This window comes from Zophobas morio, unplaced genomic scaffold (assembly GCF_036711695.1).
Source record: "Zophobas morio isolate AGI-343-1 ecotype UQ-CSIRO unplaced genomic scaffold, CSIRO_AGI_Zmor_V1 ptg000004l, whole genome shotgun sequence".
NCBI classification, from domain to species: Eukaryota; Metazoa; Arthropoda; class Insecta; order Coleoptera; family Tenebrionidae; genus Zophobas; species Zophobas morio.
Genome location: NW_026972109.1, coordinates 9813902 through 9829117, shown reverse-complemented (window position 1 = coordinate 9829117; position 15216 = coordinate 9813902). Strand labels below are relative to the sequence as shown.

Sequence of the window (15216 nt, the reverse complement as noted above, 5' to 3'; positions counted from 1 at the left end):
TGCTTCCCAGCTATCGTATTAAATAAAATACACCCGCATAAACGTAGACTTAAGTAATGAAAACCTAGAATTTTTCATGAGATTAGATGTAAATTTACGAGTCACTTTAAGCCAGCGCGAATGTACTCACTGCTTACCTAATTACACGTACAAGGCGTGCAAATTTACGGACCCTCGTACCCTCCTGACAAATTCGCCGCTACAACAATTACAAACCGAAATTACGCAACAACGTGATTATTCGCCACATCGAATATAATTATTTCGGATGGGATATTAACTATTTTTGCAAAGTTGGGTTGACGATCGATCGTCACACAAAAAAATATTTGTTCCCAATGGAAAATATTATGCGATTTGACGTATTTGTTGGATGGTAATTGAAAATTTATGGAAACGCGCACGTCATGACGGAGATGAAAAAGCTGCCTTGATTCATTTGGCTGTTTGTTGACGATGTGCCAACGTAGCGTCACAAAATTTTGCTCTAGCCGTGTGTAATACCGCCATTACGCAACGGTGTACGTAAATGAACGAAAGTGCTTATTTAATTTCGCGGTTATCATAATACGCAAAGCATAACAAAGTGCGCATTAGCAACCCGTTCTTCTTGATTTTTACTTCAGAACTACATTCAAATAAAATTATTCGTTTTTGCTGGGGATTGTGCTCCGTTACCATTTATACAGCATACGTAATGTTCGGAGCGAATCAAATTTGCATGATAAAAAGCTTCCAGTGGATGTTTTATTGATGTAAAATTATATTAAAATATTTAGAGCTTATGTTTATGTACCGTACTGAATTATACATAACATTAAACAATTATTTCAAAGATACGCGTTTGCCGAACGATGAACAGCACAGCGCAGAAATGAAATAATTCGCTTTAACAGTCACATCAAACACTTTAGCGTAACCCAAGTTAAATACGAGTGGAGTAAATTTATTTGGTAAATTTACTCGTAACTCGTACTTCGGATAATTGCGATTGCTCTCTGTAGGCCTGGAAAAAGGAATCCGAAAAATTTGTTAAATTACGAAATTCACCTTAAAGATAAATAAAGCAAGCGGAAAGCAATCGTCTAACGTTATTACACATTGTTTTCTTTAAAAACTTGTTAAAACGCGCTGTTTTGTAAAATTATTTTTCTTCGATTTTTTGCAACAATAAAAGAAAATTGCTACTTTGTGTTTTAGAGCGCATCGCGTCTACTAGAACAGCTCTAGTAAAACTTCACCTTCCTATATTTACCAGACGTGATGTCTGGTATGTTTTCAGTGCGGAAATTGTTAATTTTTTTGGCATCGTATTCCCGCTTCGACAAAGTGCTTCCCAACATAAAACCCTCCTAAGCAATTTTGTCTATGTTTATAGGTTCGATGTGACCGAAACGCTATCTTCAACTATGAATCAAACGCGTTCCTAGGGACTACGACAATGCGGGCTTTGTTTGTCAATAATTATTATTTAAAGCGACGCTAGCGTGAAAGAGCTTTTATAATCACTATAAAATAATCTGTTTGTGCTTTAATGCTACCTCCTTATGAGGAGGCTAGGAATTATCCATTATGAAACTTAGTACCCCACATAGAAGGTCTACGACATCATAAAATATGGATGCCACCAGGAATGCGCACACTTAGATAGTGAAGTTTATTACCGTCATAGTGTTTATAGCGTAAGTGGAGGATTGCAGAAATAGTCTCGGCTTTAAAAATTGCACCAGCGTAAATAATTTGTTGCTACAAGTCGCCGGGTAATCACCAATAAGTGTACTCTCCTTTATTTATTTTTGCTATCCCATCTAGAATCCATTTTAACTTTAACTTAAATCTCATCTCCACAACACAAGAGCCAGTAGAAAATATAAACTCACACAACATTGATTATTTCGACTGAACTTCTGAAGTATAACTCCAACAAATCCCGCTTCTTTGAAAAATAATGAAATTAGCAGATAACCAACGGGAAAAATGGCCTCTCAGCAGTAATAAAAAACTTTAATTTCAAGAGCTTGTTTATACATCAGAAGATGTCACGTAGAAACAGTCCGCGTTTCGAGCTGTTACCTACTGAGCTACGGTCGGGACGTCGTACGGTGGTAAACTGTTATTATAATCTGTTTTTTGCGGAAATTCGGACCGTTGGGGGAAAACTCAAAACGGAATCGTACACCACAAGTATAAGAGTATATTACTGTATAACATTTAAATCAGATAAGCATATTTATTAATTTTGGTTGGCGGTTAACCATCTACATGATATTTCAGTTTCGGAGATAGACAGATAGACTGACAGACAGACGGACGAACTGAAACGCAGACTACTTTTTTCGTACTGTAGGGGTTAGCTTACGCTCGAGAAGTAAAAGCAAAAACCCCATTTTTTATTTTACGGAAGTAAGAGAAATTTTGTTTGAAAGTTAAACTGAAAAAAAGCGATCCAGCCTCGGTAATATTTAACTAAAAACATGTACAAAGGTCATCCATTATTTAAGCTTTTCGTAACTAATACGCGCCGCCTTTTAAACACGTTCAACTTTTCCTTCTCCTGTAAGGAAACTCACACAAAACAGTTTCAATTTTGAATTTCCTTCGTTTCGTGATTCCAGTTTTGAGGAAATTTATTTGATTTTCGGAGAAAACGCAAAAGTTCATTAATTACGGCTAGGTACAATGTCTAAAGAAACGGTGGAAGCAGAACTCATCTCCAGAAATTGACACTTAATTCGTCTTAATTACTTCTTTGGCTTCAGCCGACCGTGAATTTCACGCATTCAGTTTCACAATCCGAGTGAAAAAGAGGTTTTATTAATTTGTGTCTAACATGATTTCGATGTGTCTTGTGAAAATCGTCTTAATTTCGTCGGTGGATATTTTTTGTGTGTAAGCCGTACTGAAATAAATTGTGTACTTTAGGAGATGCTTTAAGTGCAATTTTACTTCTCTCCTACCACCACTTTATTGCCAGGACGTAAGATTAATGGCCCCGGGGTTTTAAAAGTGTCCCGTAATCATAACCAGTAATGAATTTCAGGTTTTATGTAATTTCAGACGTTGTAAGTAATTTGGTCTCTTGATTCCTGGCTTCGTTTAAGACCCGGTTTAATTCATTTCCTTATTTATGAGAGCGAATTTTATTAGAAACACAAAAGAGTTGAGAAAAAACAACAACACAAATCCGGTATTGAAGGCTCGGAGAGCTAAAGCAAATTCGCTTGACGGGTTATTAAAAATCAGGCGAACAATTAAGGCGCGCAATTTCATTGGCTTTGACCAAGACTAAACATCCGGAGCGACTTTTCAAAAGCAGCAACTTGTTAACAGAACTTGAGTCAGCATAAATTGAAAATGCAAAGTTTGTAGCTCCTCCTTTTCATTTATTTCGTATTTCGTCACGGATTTTCATTAATTGTAATTCATTTTGTTTGAATGAGTTCGACAATCGTGAAGATTGTTGCGCTTGCCGCGATACTTAACCCCAATAAATTATAAACGATTCGTATTGATAAAATATTGAAGTTACAAAGGGGAGAGCGAATAAACATTAGGGAGGAAGGAAGTTTGATGTTTGCTTTAGATATACGATGTTAAGAAGGAGTTAAGGAGGTAAAGTTTACTTTATGCATAAGCGGCGCAAGTTTTTGAGGTTCTTGCTGGAAGAGTTGGCAAAAACAACAAAGCGGCGCACTAAAGCCGAATTAACGACGATTGATCGTTGTTATTTGATATTATGCAACATTGTTTTACACTCAAAGCGAATAGAATTACAGCTGCACAATACACTATCTCTCTTGTTACTTGTTAACCTAAGCTTACAAGAACCGCACATAATGCAGAGTTTCAGCCGTGAATGTAATGTATTGGCTTACATAGTTATGACAAGAAGTTATGCAGGGCACTGATTTAGCTACCAGTTTGGATAACACCGCTTCAAATAAACCTCCAAGACAATGAACACCAGCTTCCAGCAGATTTTCTCCAAAAATCTGGACATCCTACCACGACTGCGCCACGTTAGCACAACTTACCACCATTAAAGCCGCTTTTCTCCCACACCCAGCGTCCGAACGAAGTAGTTGCGGAAAGGGACCGCCAATGAGTTATGTCTGGATGGCGGTATTGCCATAAAGGACCGCTTAGTTTTCATTAGTGCGACAATCATAGTCGTGAGGGGAATTTGAGCACTGTTCGATTCCCTTAGTGCTCGTGTAAATTTCATCACGCGAACTTTACCAGACAGGTCGCCACGTGACTATTATAATGACCCGAGATCGAGAAGCCATCTCGCATTCCATTCTTAGCATTCGCGCTTTATTGCTTCGATGGTCCGGTGAATTTAGGGGCGGAAGAGGATAATTGATAAGGGAATGATGGGGCGAATTTACGGTATTCTGGGAAACCGAAAAGACGGACAGGGACTTTAATTAAAAAAATCGTATTGTGTTGCGGGGTTATTGACGAATTTTCCTCATATTTCGAGACAAAGTTAATTGAAATTATTCTTGAGGTATTTCTTAGTAATTGTGGCTATGAAGAAATTTTAACATTTCATAAAGTTTGCGGAATCCGAAAACGAGCTACATTAAACAAAATGAACATTTGCGTTGTGGTCCTTCGAGCCGGATAATGGTAGGAAGCGAATGAAAAAATAATAAACGTCACTAGAGTCCAGAAGAAACGGGTGTTCGTGTTATATTCCCGGCCAGAAAAAAATACATGGAGAGTTTACAAGCATAAGAACAAACAAGTCTTCAACCCTCCTCCTCCGTGTTCCACGCTACATTCACTAATTAAAAAATAAATCCCGACAAACCGCCTCTAAACTCTGCTTACAATGCGTTCCCAATCCCCCCTTTTGTTACTCCACAATGTAAATTCTCCCCAAAGCTCCTCCAAGTCTTGACAAAACCGCTTTAAAAATGACAACGAGGGCAACTACTTGGTCGCCGATTGATCGATGCGACAGCGCGTCTGTTTAGCAAACAAATTGTTACACGCTACAAGTGATTGATTGAAGCTTTATCGTTCTGGGAATAAAACGACGATAATTAACCAAGAAATTAACGATCCGGAGTGGAGCGTGACTCGACCATCGCACACTTACGGGGCGAAAACGAAAATCAAAGTCGTCCACAAGTCGAAATCAATTGCTATTGCTTTCGGTGACCAAAACACGCAAAACTACGTTCAGCGTGGTACAAATTGGCCGCTGCGGTGCGATGTTATCGATGATGGTTTATGCGCGACAAGACGTTTTGTTGGCTCGTGCGTCATGGGCGTGTAAACGACAGTGTAATGACAGAAAAGACGGTAATTGTGGGTTATTTTTGGGGTATCGAAACAAGAGGGTATAAATAGGAGGGCGTTGATTCGATAAAGGTTTTCAAATGGATTTTTTGCATGATTGACGTTGCTAAAACGGGATTAAGGCGGCAGCGAAAGCTGCCAGTTTTTGCCGTGTCACCAAATACCACATGTATGCAACTGAATTCATTTTAAACCTTTTATGGTTAAATATTGGATCGAATACGAGTACTCAAGTGGAGACTTTCGCCAACCCGATTTTTTTTTTTTCATTTTACTTCCTAAGCTCTAAGGAAGTATTGTAATCGAGTGCATCGACCGACTCTCTACTCTTGTGTTTTCTCGACCTTTCATGACCCCTAAAGTACGAAGAACTAGGTCTGACGTTTGTATGTATGTCTGCCGGATTTCCATTAGGCACATAATCTTCGAAACTACTGGACCGATTGTTGTCAAATTTTGTATGTATGTTACGAATATCATATAGATGGTAAAACGCCAATTCCAAAATTTACAACAGCAAATTTGTTTTTATTTTTATAAAATAAGATACTTCTGCGTTTGTAGTGTATGAATACGTGTTGAGTGTTCACCCTGCACATCCAAATTTATGGAAAAAAAACAAAATTATATATCAAAATTTACTTTAATTTTGAAACTGCACAACTGAATGCTCTTAAATATTGCAAACGTTTTAAGGTTATCGTAAACATGGTAAATCTAAAATCAAAATTTATTCGTTTATACCGTCCTAAAAAATTGATGACGTCATTTCAAAATTTTGCCAAATAAAACCTCTCTGGAATATGCAAAATATTAAGTATGACTTTTAACTTATACAAGTTACCATAAAAAAATAAATTCGCAAAATCAAACCATACAATTTTTAGAAAAATCTGCACTTATTTACAAGTACCTTCGACCAATTTTTTGATATAATTTTTCGTTTTTCATTTTTGTTCAATTTTACAATTTTTCCATATTACTATTTTTCGTTTTTTCATTTCCTTAATTTTTCAATTTGTTCATTTTTCAACGTTTCGATTTTATAAATTTTCGTTTTGGCAACTTTACCATTGTACATTTTTTGATTTTTCAGTTTCGCAATTTTTAATTTTTCGATTTTTCAATTTTTCGTTTCCCAAGTTCTAATTCTTAACTTTCATTTTTCATTTTCGTGATCTTTAATTTTCATTATTTCTTTCGATTTTATAGTTTTTCGTTTATTCAGTTCTTCAAATTTTCAATCGATTTTTCGATTGCTAGATTATCCAGTTTTTCAGTTTTGCAATTTTTGGATGTCTTAATTATCCGATTTTCGAATTTCTTTAATTTTCAATATTTTGATTTTATATTTCGGTTTTTTTTTTCGATTTTTCAATTTTCCTTTCCTTCAATTCTTAGAGTTCTTAATTTCCAATTTTTAGATTTTTCAAAGTTTTCATTTTTAATTTTTCATGTTTACAGCTTTGCAACTTTTCCACTTTTGATTCGAAAAGTTGATAAATTGACAAAGTGAAAAATTGAAAAACTGATAAAATCAGAAATTGCAAAATCGAAAAAGTGGAAAATCGAGAAACCAAATCGAAGAACTAAACAAAGTCACGGAAAATTGAAACTTAAAAATCGAAAACATTAATGAATTGAAAAATTGGAAAGATGAAAAACGAATCGAATCAAAAAATTCGAAAACCCAAAAATTGGAACAGTAATATTGAAAGATCAAAAAAATTGTAAAATTAAATATCGAAAAATTGACAAATTAAAAATCGAAAAATTGAAAAATCCAATATGAAGAAATTTTAAAATCCAGTAATTTAAAAATAGAAGAATCCTAAAATCGTATAATTGAAATAGTGCAAAATATTTTCCCAATATTGTTACGTTGATCGGTGAATTAAATCGGCGTGGGTAAAACTCAACGATTTTATTTCTTAATAACTCGGATTTACACAACTAATTACAGAGCGATTATGCACAAAATAATTCCGGCGCAACGTTCACTGGGTTTTCTCCACACTCGTTGGACTCGACTTGTTAAGTCCATCCCTCGTTCCCGACGGAGACCTCTATTTAAACCTATACTTCCGCTTCCAGGCTTTTCGTCAATGAACGCCGCGCCGCCCGGCCGATGAGTCATATTGCCACACCACATACCAGAATAAACACATATACATATACTAGAAGACCCATAGGCGTCGTACCGGGGTGGCGTATGGATTTATTCCGTAACAATATTTAATTAAGTGTCCGATTTTGTTTACCACGGATTTATTGGATGAATGTCAAAGCAACATTTTAATGTAAAAAGAAAACTTTGAAGGTGTTTTCTCTGGTAACAGTAATTCTTTGTGTCTAAACGAATTATATCGGTGTGGGACAATATAGCCCTGAAAATAAAAAGAGTTGCCCCAATTCAAAGAAAAAAGCTTAATTTAACAGAAGGAGCATGTAATGGCCAGTTTTTTCTAAAATTGAAAAAACGAAAAATTAAAAAATCTAAAAGCCGAAAAATCAAAAAATTAAAAACCGAAAATAGAACATTTGAACATCGAAAAACCGAAAAAGTGCATACTGTAAAAGTGAAGAAACAAAAAAAACTGAAAAATCCAAAAACTAAAAAATTTGACATTGGAAAACGGAAAATTAAAATTATTGAAAAAATAAAGAAAATAAAAAACCGAAACCAAAAATTGGAAAAACAATTGAGGAAACAAAAAATATTTAACTGAAAAACCCCAAATCGAAAAATTGAAAAATAGAATAATTGAAAAAGTAAAGAACATAAAAACCGACACGAAAAATTGCAAATCGAAAAATTGAAGAAACGAAAAATCGGGAAACTGAAATATCTAAAATTGAAAAAAGAAAAATTAAACAATAATCTACTCGTGAAATTGCAAATGGAAAAATTGCAAAATCTAAAACTGCAGACATCCAAAAGTTGTAAAATCAAAAAAAAGAATTGTATGAAGAACCAACAAAAAATGAATAATTGAAAAAATAAAAATCCGAAACGAATAATTGCAGATCGAAAATTCGAAGAAGTTAGAGTTGAAAAATTGAAAAATTAAAAATCGAAAAACTGAAAAGTCCAAATGTTTTAAGTTTTAAAATCCAATAACCGAAAATGTGAATTAATTTATATGTTGTTATTATTATTACACATTTGAAACGAAAACTAGAAAAATTGCAAATCAAAAAATGAAGAAAAGAAAAATTGACAAATAACGAAACTGAAAAATATAAAATTGAAACAACGAAAAATTAAAAATTAAAAAATTGAAAAATTGAAAATCGAAAAACTGAAAAATCCAAAAATTGAAAATTTCACATTAGAAAACGAAAAATTAGAAAATTAGAGCATTGCAAAATTGAAGAAAGAAAGAAAATAAAAAACTGAAACAAAAAATCGCAAATCGAAAGACTGAAGAAACTAAAAATTCAAAGAATTAAAACTGAAAAAATTACAAAATCTAAACATTAGAAAATCAAATAAGTAATTGAAAAAAAAAGAAAATAAAAAACCAAAACGAAAAAATTGCAAATCGAAAAACTCAAAAAATGAAAACTTTAGAAACTCAAATTGAAAAATTACAAAATCTAAAAATTAAAAAATTCAAAATTTGGAAAATTGAAAAACTGAAGAAACAAAAAATGAAAAATTGAAGAACTGAAAAATTGAAAACTGTGCAGGTGTTATTTACGCCACTAATTTTTACTTTACAGAAGTTATCAGTAAACAAAAATCGCATTTTTTTATAAATTTTCAAAGGAATAAGGGAAGCGAGGAAAGTGCTGTCAAAATAACCTTCGACCAATTTTTTTTTCACTTTTAGGTTATTGACTGCCAATTCATTCAGTGTTAAAAAATATTTTTAATTTATTTTAAATTTATTAACCAAAAACCAATCAAATTCATGCAATTTCATCAGTGTATTATCTTAGCTGTTATTCACACATGCAACTAAGTAGTTCTGAATTCGTTTTGTTGATACAGTGGCAAATAAAATCATCAACACGTTTCAAACTAAGCAAGGTAAACATACGATGTGGATGTTTGGACCACGGTTTGATTAAATGGATAAATAACGAGGAAGATTCTAATAGCATAGCGCAAAGATAATCTGAAATGGAACTGATATTTGTGGATAGTGTTGACGCTGATAAAATAAATAGAAAGATGTAAGATATGCCGAAATCTCGAAATTATATAGCTCGTATAAAATAAAAACATTATTACAAATTGAACTACATTTTGTATTAGAAAAGTTTTTCCAAAAATAGATCAAAATTTTTGCCATTTTCTTATTCAGACGTTTCCTGCTCGGATTACAGCCACTTCATTTTAAATAATCGTGAAACTTTGCTGAGTTTAAATATGTAGCCAAACTGTGCCATATAACCAAAATCGTAGAAGCAACAGCAAAACTCCAATCACACTAAATCCAATTGATATGGTAAATACTTATAAGTGGAAGTAATAACATCCAACTTTTTACTGTTCGAAAACTCGGGCGCTTACGACCCATTTACACAAACTTTCTAATTCGTGATAGCGCAAACATCGAAATTTTTCCTCCGTCTCGTCAAAATTTACATCGTCTTATAACCTCGTCGTACGTGTTCCTGCAAAGAAACTTTCGACGCTGCATGATAAATCGTCCGTTTTTGTTCACTCAATGCTCAAAAAGTACAATTAGCGATTCGAACTCGGTAAATTTTTCTTTATTAGTTTATTTGGCAGCTGCCTCTAGTAGCATTCGTGCAACTACAAAACAGCGTTGATTTATGAGTAAATATGACACGAGCAACGATCGTATAAATTAATTAGAAAATCTCTCGGTCGCGCCCAAATAAACGAGGGGAGGATTTATAGGTGGAAGTGTCTTCTTATTTTGCCATTATGTCGCGACGTTTTTTTCGCTCTAATGAATTGTGCTAACCGTAAATTCGCCAACGCTCTCATGAGGTATCGAAGCGTCAAAGTAGTTGTTTGAGATGACGCGCCCCATTAAGGTTTAACAAGGCGATGTTAATTAATTAACTGAGTCTTTAAACGAATTTTATTTGTTAGCCGAAATGTTCTGCGATGAGAAATTAATTGTGTTATTAAATTAGGCTATGTTTAACTACAAGTTAGCGTGGAAGTCGAAGAAAGTTTGAATCATTTATTTCTTGGCTTGAGCGGTATGTAATTTCGCTTCGAGCTTTCGAAGAGATTACAATTTTGATTTAGAAAGGAGAAAGCATGCACTAATTCATGGCGGAACAACGAAAAAAGGAGAATTGGAGAAGGCCGAACGTGCCAATTTGTCCAAGAATTTCTCCTATAGTTATATTTATTACAGTAACTAAATATAGAATTATTATAGTGGAAAATATAATTTTTGAAAGAGACGTCTAAAAATTCTCAAAAAATTCAAGGTTACAGATTTTGACGTTCTGATTCCAAAAATATAGCTTGTCTAAGGTTAGGGAGCAAGAAGAAACGAGGCCGGAAGTGACTTACGCGACACGAAATCTACAAAAAAATGTATCCAGTTAAATTTCAAAAATCGTGGAAAATGGGTCGAAATTTGCCCAATTTATGGAATGAGTGGTGACAAGAAAACCAAGGTATGATCGTATCAGTAGTGGTAAATATTGTAATGGATTTTCGTTTAAATTAGAACCAAATAGACGCAGTTAACTTTTCAGAAAAGTGTACAAATAAGTGACACTGTAAAAATGACGAATTATTCAGAAAAAATTCTTCTATAGAATTTTTATAATCTTCTAAATCTGGTTACCTTTGTGATAGGACTTAAACGACCTAAAAAAATCTTATTTCAGAAAATTTGTATCTCGTTGAAAGTAGCATTAATCAAGGGAAGAAAAGATGAATTTTTCGTTCATAATCGGACCTAAGGACAGAACTTATTTTCAAAATCCATATTACTCTACAAAAATTTATGATTACACCATATTAAACATTATTTCAGTTTCCTGTTGGGAAAAGAAGTCTACGTATATTTAAATAAAAAGAAAAAATATAAGCCCCGCCCACCCACCCTTACCTCAATTCTGATGAATTTTTCATTCGTTGTCAGACCGAGGGGCGGAGCATAATTGCAAAATCCATATTTGCCTACAAAAATTTACCAGTTTGAACAAGTTTTAAGTTTTTTATTGTAACAAAAAAGAATTCAACATGTATTAAGAAAAACAAAGCAAAATGCAAGAAAATTTCATTTTTGAAAAAGTCGTCTAGAAATTCTCAAAATTCAAGGTTATAGGGTTACAGAGCACTATTTTCGAAAAATTAGGTGTGAAATCCGGATTTTTTGAAATTTAAAAAAAAATCGATATTTCAATGGGCGATCTTGAAAAAATGGTTAGAGTTATCGAAGAAAGAGGCCGGAAGTGACTTCTGCAACCCGAAATCTACAAGAAAATGTATTTAGTTAAATTTAGAAAATCATCCAAAATGGGTCGAAATTTGCATAAAATTTCATTTTTGAAAAAGTCGTTTAAAAATTCTCAAAAAAATTGAGTGTTATAGATCTTGACGTGTTGATTCCAAATATGTAGCGTGTTTAGGGTTGCGGAGCAATATTTTCGAAAAATTAAGTGTGAAATTCGATGTTTTTTGAAATTTTTAAAAATTTTGATATCTGAATGTGCGATTCTAAAAAAAGGTTGGAGTTATCGAAGAAATGAGGCCGGAAGTGACTTCTGCGACCCAAAATCCACAAGAGAATATGTTTAGTTAAATTTAGAAAATCGTCTAAAATAGGTCGAAATTTGCATAAATTTATGAGATGAGAGGTGAAAAGAAGACCAAGGTATGAAGATATCAGTAGTGATAAATAGTGTAATGGGTTGTGGTTTAAAGTAGAACCAAAAGGATACACCTAGCGTTTCACAAAAGTTTTAGTGCGCTAATAAGGTCAGCAATAACACTGTAAAATTGAAAAATTTTTTCAAAAAAATTCTGTCTTCTATAGAATTTTTATAATCTTCTAAATCTAGTTACTTTTGTGATAGGACTTAAACGACCTCAAAAAATGTTATTTCAGAAAATTTGTATCTCATTGAAAGTAGCATTAATCAAGCGAAAAAATATTAATTTTTCGTTCGTAATCGGACCTAAGGACAGAGCTTATTTTCAAAATCCACGAAAATTTATGATTACACCATTTTAAACATGATTTCAGTTTCCTGCTGGAAAAAGAAGTCTACGTATATTTAAATAAAAAGACAAAATATAAGCCCCGCCCACCCACCCTCATCTCAATTCTGATCAATTTTTCATTCGTTGTCAGACCGAGGGGCGAAGCATAATTGCAAAATCCATATTTGCCTACAAAAATTTACCAGTTTGAACAAGTTTTAAGTTTTTTATTGTAAAAAAAAGAATTCAACATGTATTAAGAAAAACGAAGCAAAATGCAAGAAAATTTCATTTTTGAAAAAATCGTCTAGAAATTCTCAAAAAATTCAAGGTTATAGGGTTACAGAGGAATATTTTCGAAAAATTTGGTGTGAAATCCGAATTTTTTGAAATTAAAAAAAACTCGATATTTCAATGGGCGATCTTGAAAAAACGGTTGGAGTTATCGAAGAAATGAGGCCGGAAGTGACTTCTGCAGCCCGAAATCTAAAAAAAATGTATTTACTTAAATTTCGAAAATCGTCCAAAATGGGTCGAAATTTGCATAAAATTTCATTTTTGAAAAAGTCGTTTAAAAATTCTCAAAAAAATTCAGTGTTATAGATCTTGACGTGTTGAATATGGAGAGCATCTAGGGTTCGGAGCAATATTTTCGAAAAGTTAAATCTGAAATTCTATATTTTTTGAAATTTTTAAAATTTCGATATCTGAATGTGCGATTCTGAAAAAAGGTTGGATTTATCGAAGAAATGAGGCCGGAAGTGACTTCTGTGACCCAAAGTCTACAAGAGAATATATTTGGTTAAATTTAAAAAATCGTCTAAAATGGGTCGAAATTTGCATAAATTTATGAGATGAGAGGTGAAAAGAAGACCAAGGTATGAAGATATCAGTAGTGGTAAATAGTGTACTGGATTGTCGTTTAAAGTAGAACCAAAAGGATACAGCTAGCGTTTCAAGAAAGTTTTAGTGCGCTAATAAGACATTGTAAAATTGAAGATTTTTTTCAAAATAATTCTGTCTTCTATAGAATTTTTATAATCTTCTAAATATAGTTACTTTTGTGATAGGACTTAAACGACCTAGAAAAATATTATTTCACAAAATTTGTATCTCGTTGAAAGTAGCATTAATCAAGCGAAAAAAAGATTAATTTTTCATTCGTAATCGGACCTAAAGAGCTTATTTTCAAAATCCACATTTCTCTACAAAAATTTATGATTACACCATTTTAAACATGATTTTAGTTTCCTGCTGGAAAAAGAAGTCTACGTATATTTAAATAAAAAGACAAAATGTAAGCCCCGCCCACCCACCCTCATCTCAATTCTGATCAATTTTTCATTCGTTATCAGACCGAGGAGCGGAACATAATTGCAAAATCCATATTTGCCTACAAAAATTTACCATTTTGAACAAGTTTGAAGTTTTTTGTTGTGAAAAGAATACTACATATATTAAGAAAAACAAGGCAAAATGCAAGAAAGTCTCATTTTTGAAAAAGTCGTCTAAAGATTCTCAAAAACTTCTAGGTTATAGACCCTGACGTGCTGATTCCAAAAATATAGCGTATTTAGGGTTACAGAACAATATTTTCGAACAATATAAAATTCGGATTTTTTGAAATTTTTAAAAATCATTTCGTTCCAAATTTTGATCATTTTTTGTAAAAAATTATCATCAATACTTGCTAAGATAAAACTGATTTCGGCATTGACACACCCTCAGAAAAGAGAGGGTAGGTGGGCGGTTCTAGTAGCTGTTAAGATAAAACTGATTTTGGCAAATGGCATACTTTCCAAGAATAGAGAGGGTGGGTGGGCGGGGCTAGTACCCGCTAAGATAAAGCTGATTTTGGCAAATGAGTTACCCTCTAAGATAAAACTGATTTTGGCAAATGACATACCTTCTAAGAATAGAAAGGGTGGGTGGGCGGGGCTAGTACCTGCCAAGATAAGGCTGATTTTGGCAAATGACTTATCCTTTAAGAAAAGAGAGGGTGGGTGGGTGTCGAAAATGTTTCGAAATTTGCATAATACATAGAAGAATATTTCATTTTTGAAAGTCGTCTGAAAATTTTCAAAAATTTCAGGGATCGGTGTGAAATTCACATTGTTTGAAATTTTTAAAAATTGCGATATTTCAATGGGCGATTCTAGAAAAACGGTTGCAGTTATCGAACAAATCTACAATAAAATTTATTTAGCTAAATTTCGAAAATCTTTGAAAATGGGTGGAAATTTTCATACATAGTGAAGAGTTTCATTTGTGAAAAAGTTGTCTTAAAATTCTCAAAAAAATCATGGTTATAAATGTCGACGTGCTAAATACAAAAACATAAGTTGAAACCGTCTTTTTGTTCTTACACTATGACTTTCCATATTATGGAGTAAAGACTCCATAAAGATTATCACAAAAAAGTAAAATTTCGCAAAATCAAATTTCATGATTTTTCAAAGGACGAGGGAAGTAACCTAACACCAACTTTTTAATCAATATTTTGTTTTAATCGATATTTTATTTTTGTAAATGGACGTGAAATTGACGTAAAGAATTTTTTAATGATTTTGCTGGAACTTCTGAACTTAATATACCGCTGAGTTAGTGCGCTATTTTTGAATCACCCTGTATACACATGCGCATTATAATCGAATTTTCTAACAAAATAAATGCTCCTCCTTTTGTGTTACGTAAATTCGTCAATTATTTTTCCATTAAGTCGGAAATCGACCGAATAAGCTTATGTTCAC

At 33.1% G+C, this 15216-nt stretch overlaps 1 protein-coding gene across 2 annotated transcripts in view; it reads left to right on the top strand.

Annotated features, from left to right (window-relative positions):
- Positions 1-15216, top strand: part of LOC135141045 (lachesin-like) — a 233342-nt gene that overhangs the window by 171496 nt on the left and 46630 nt on the right. The window lies entirely within an intron of this gene.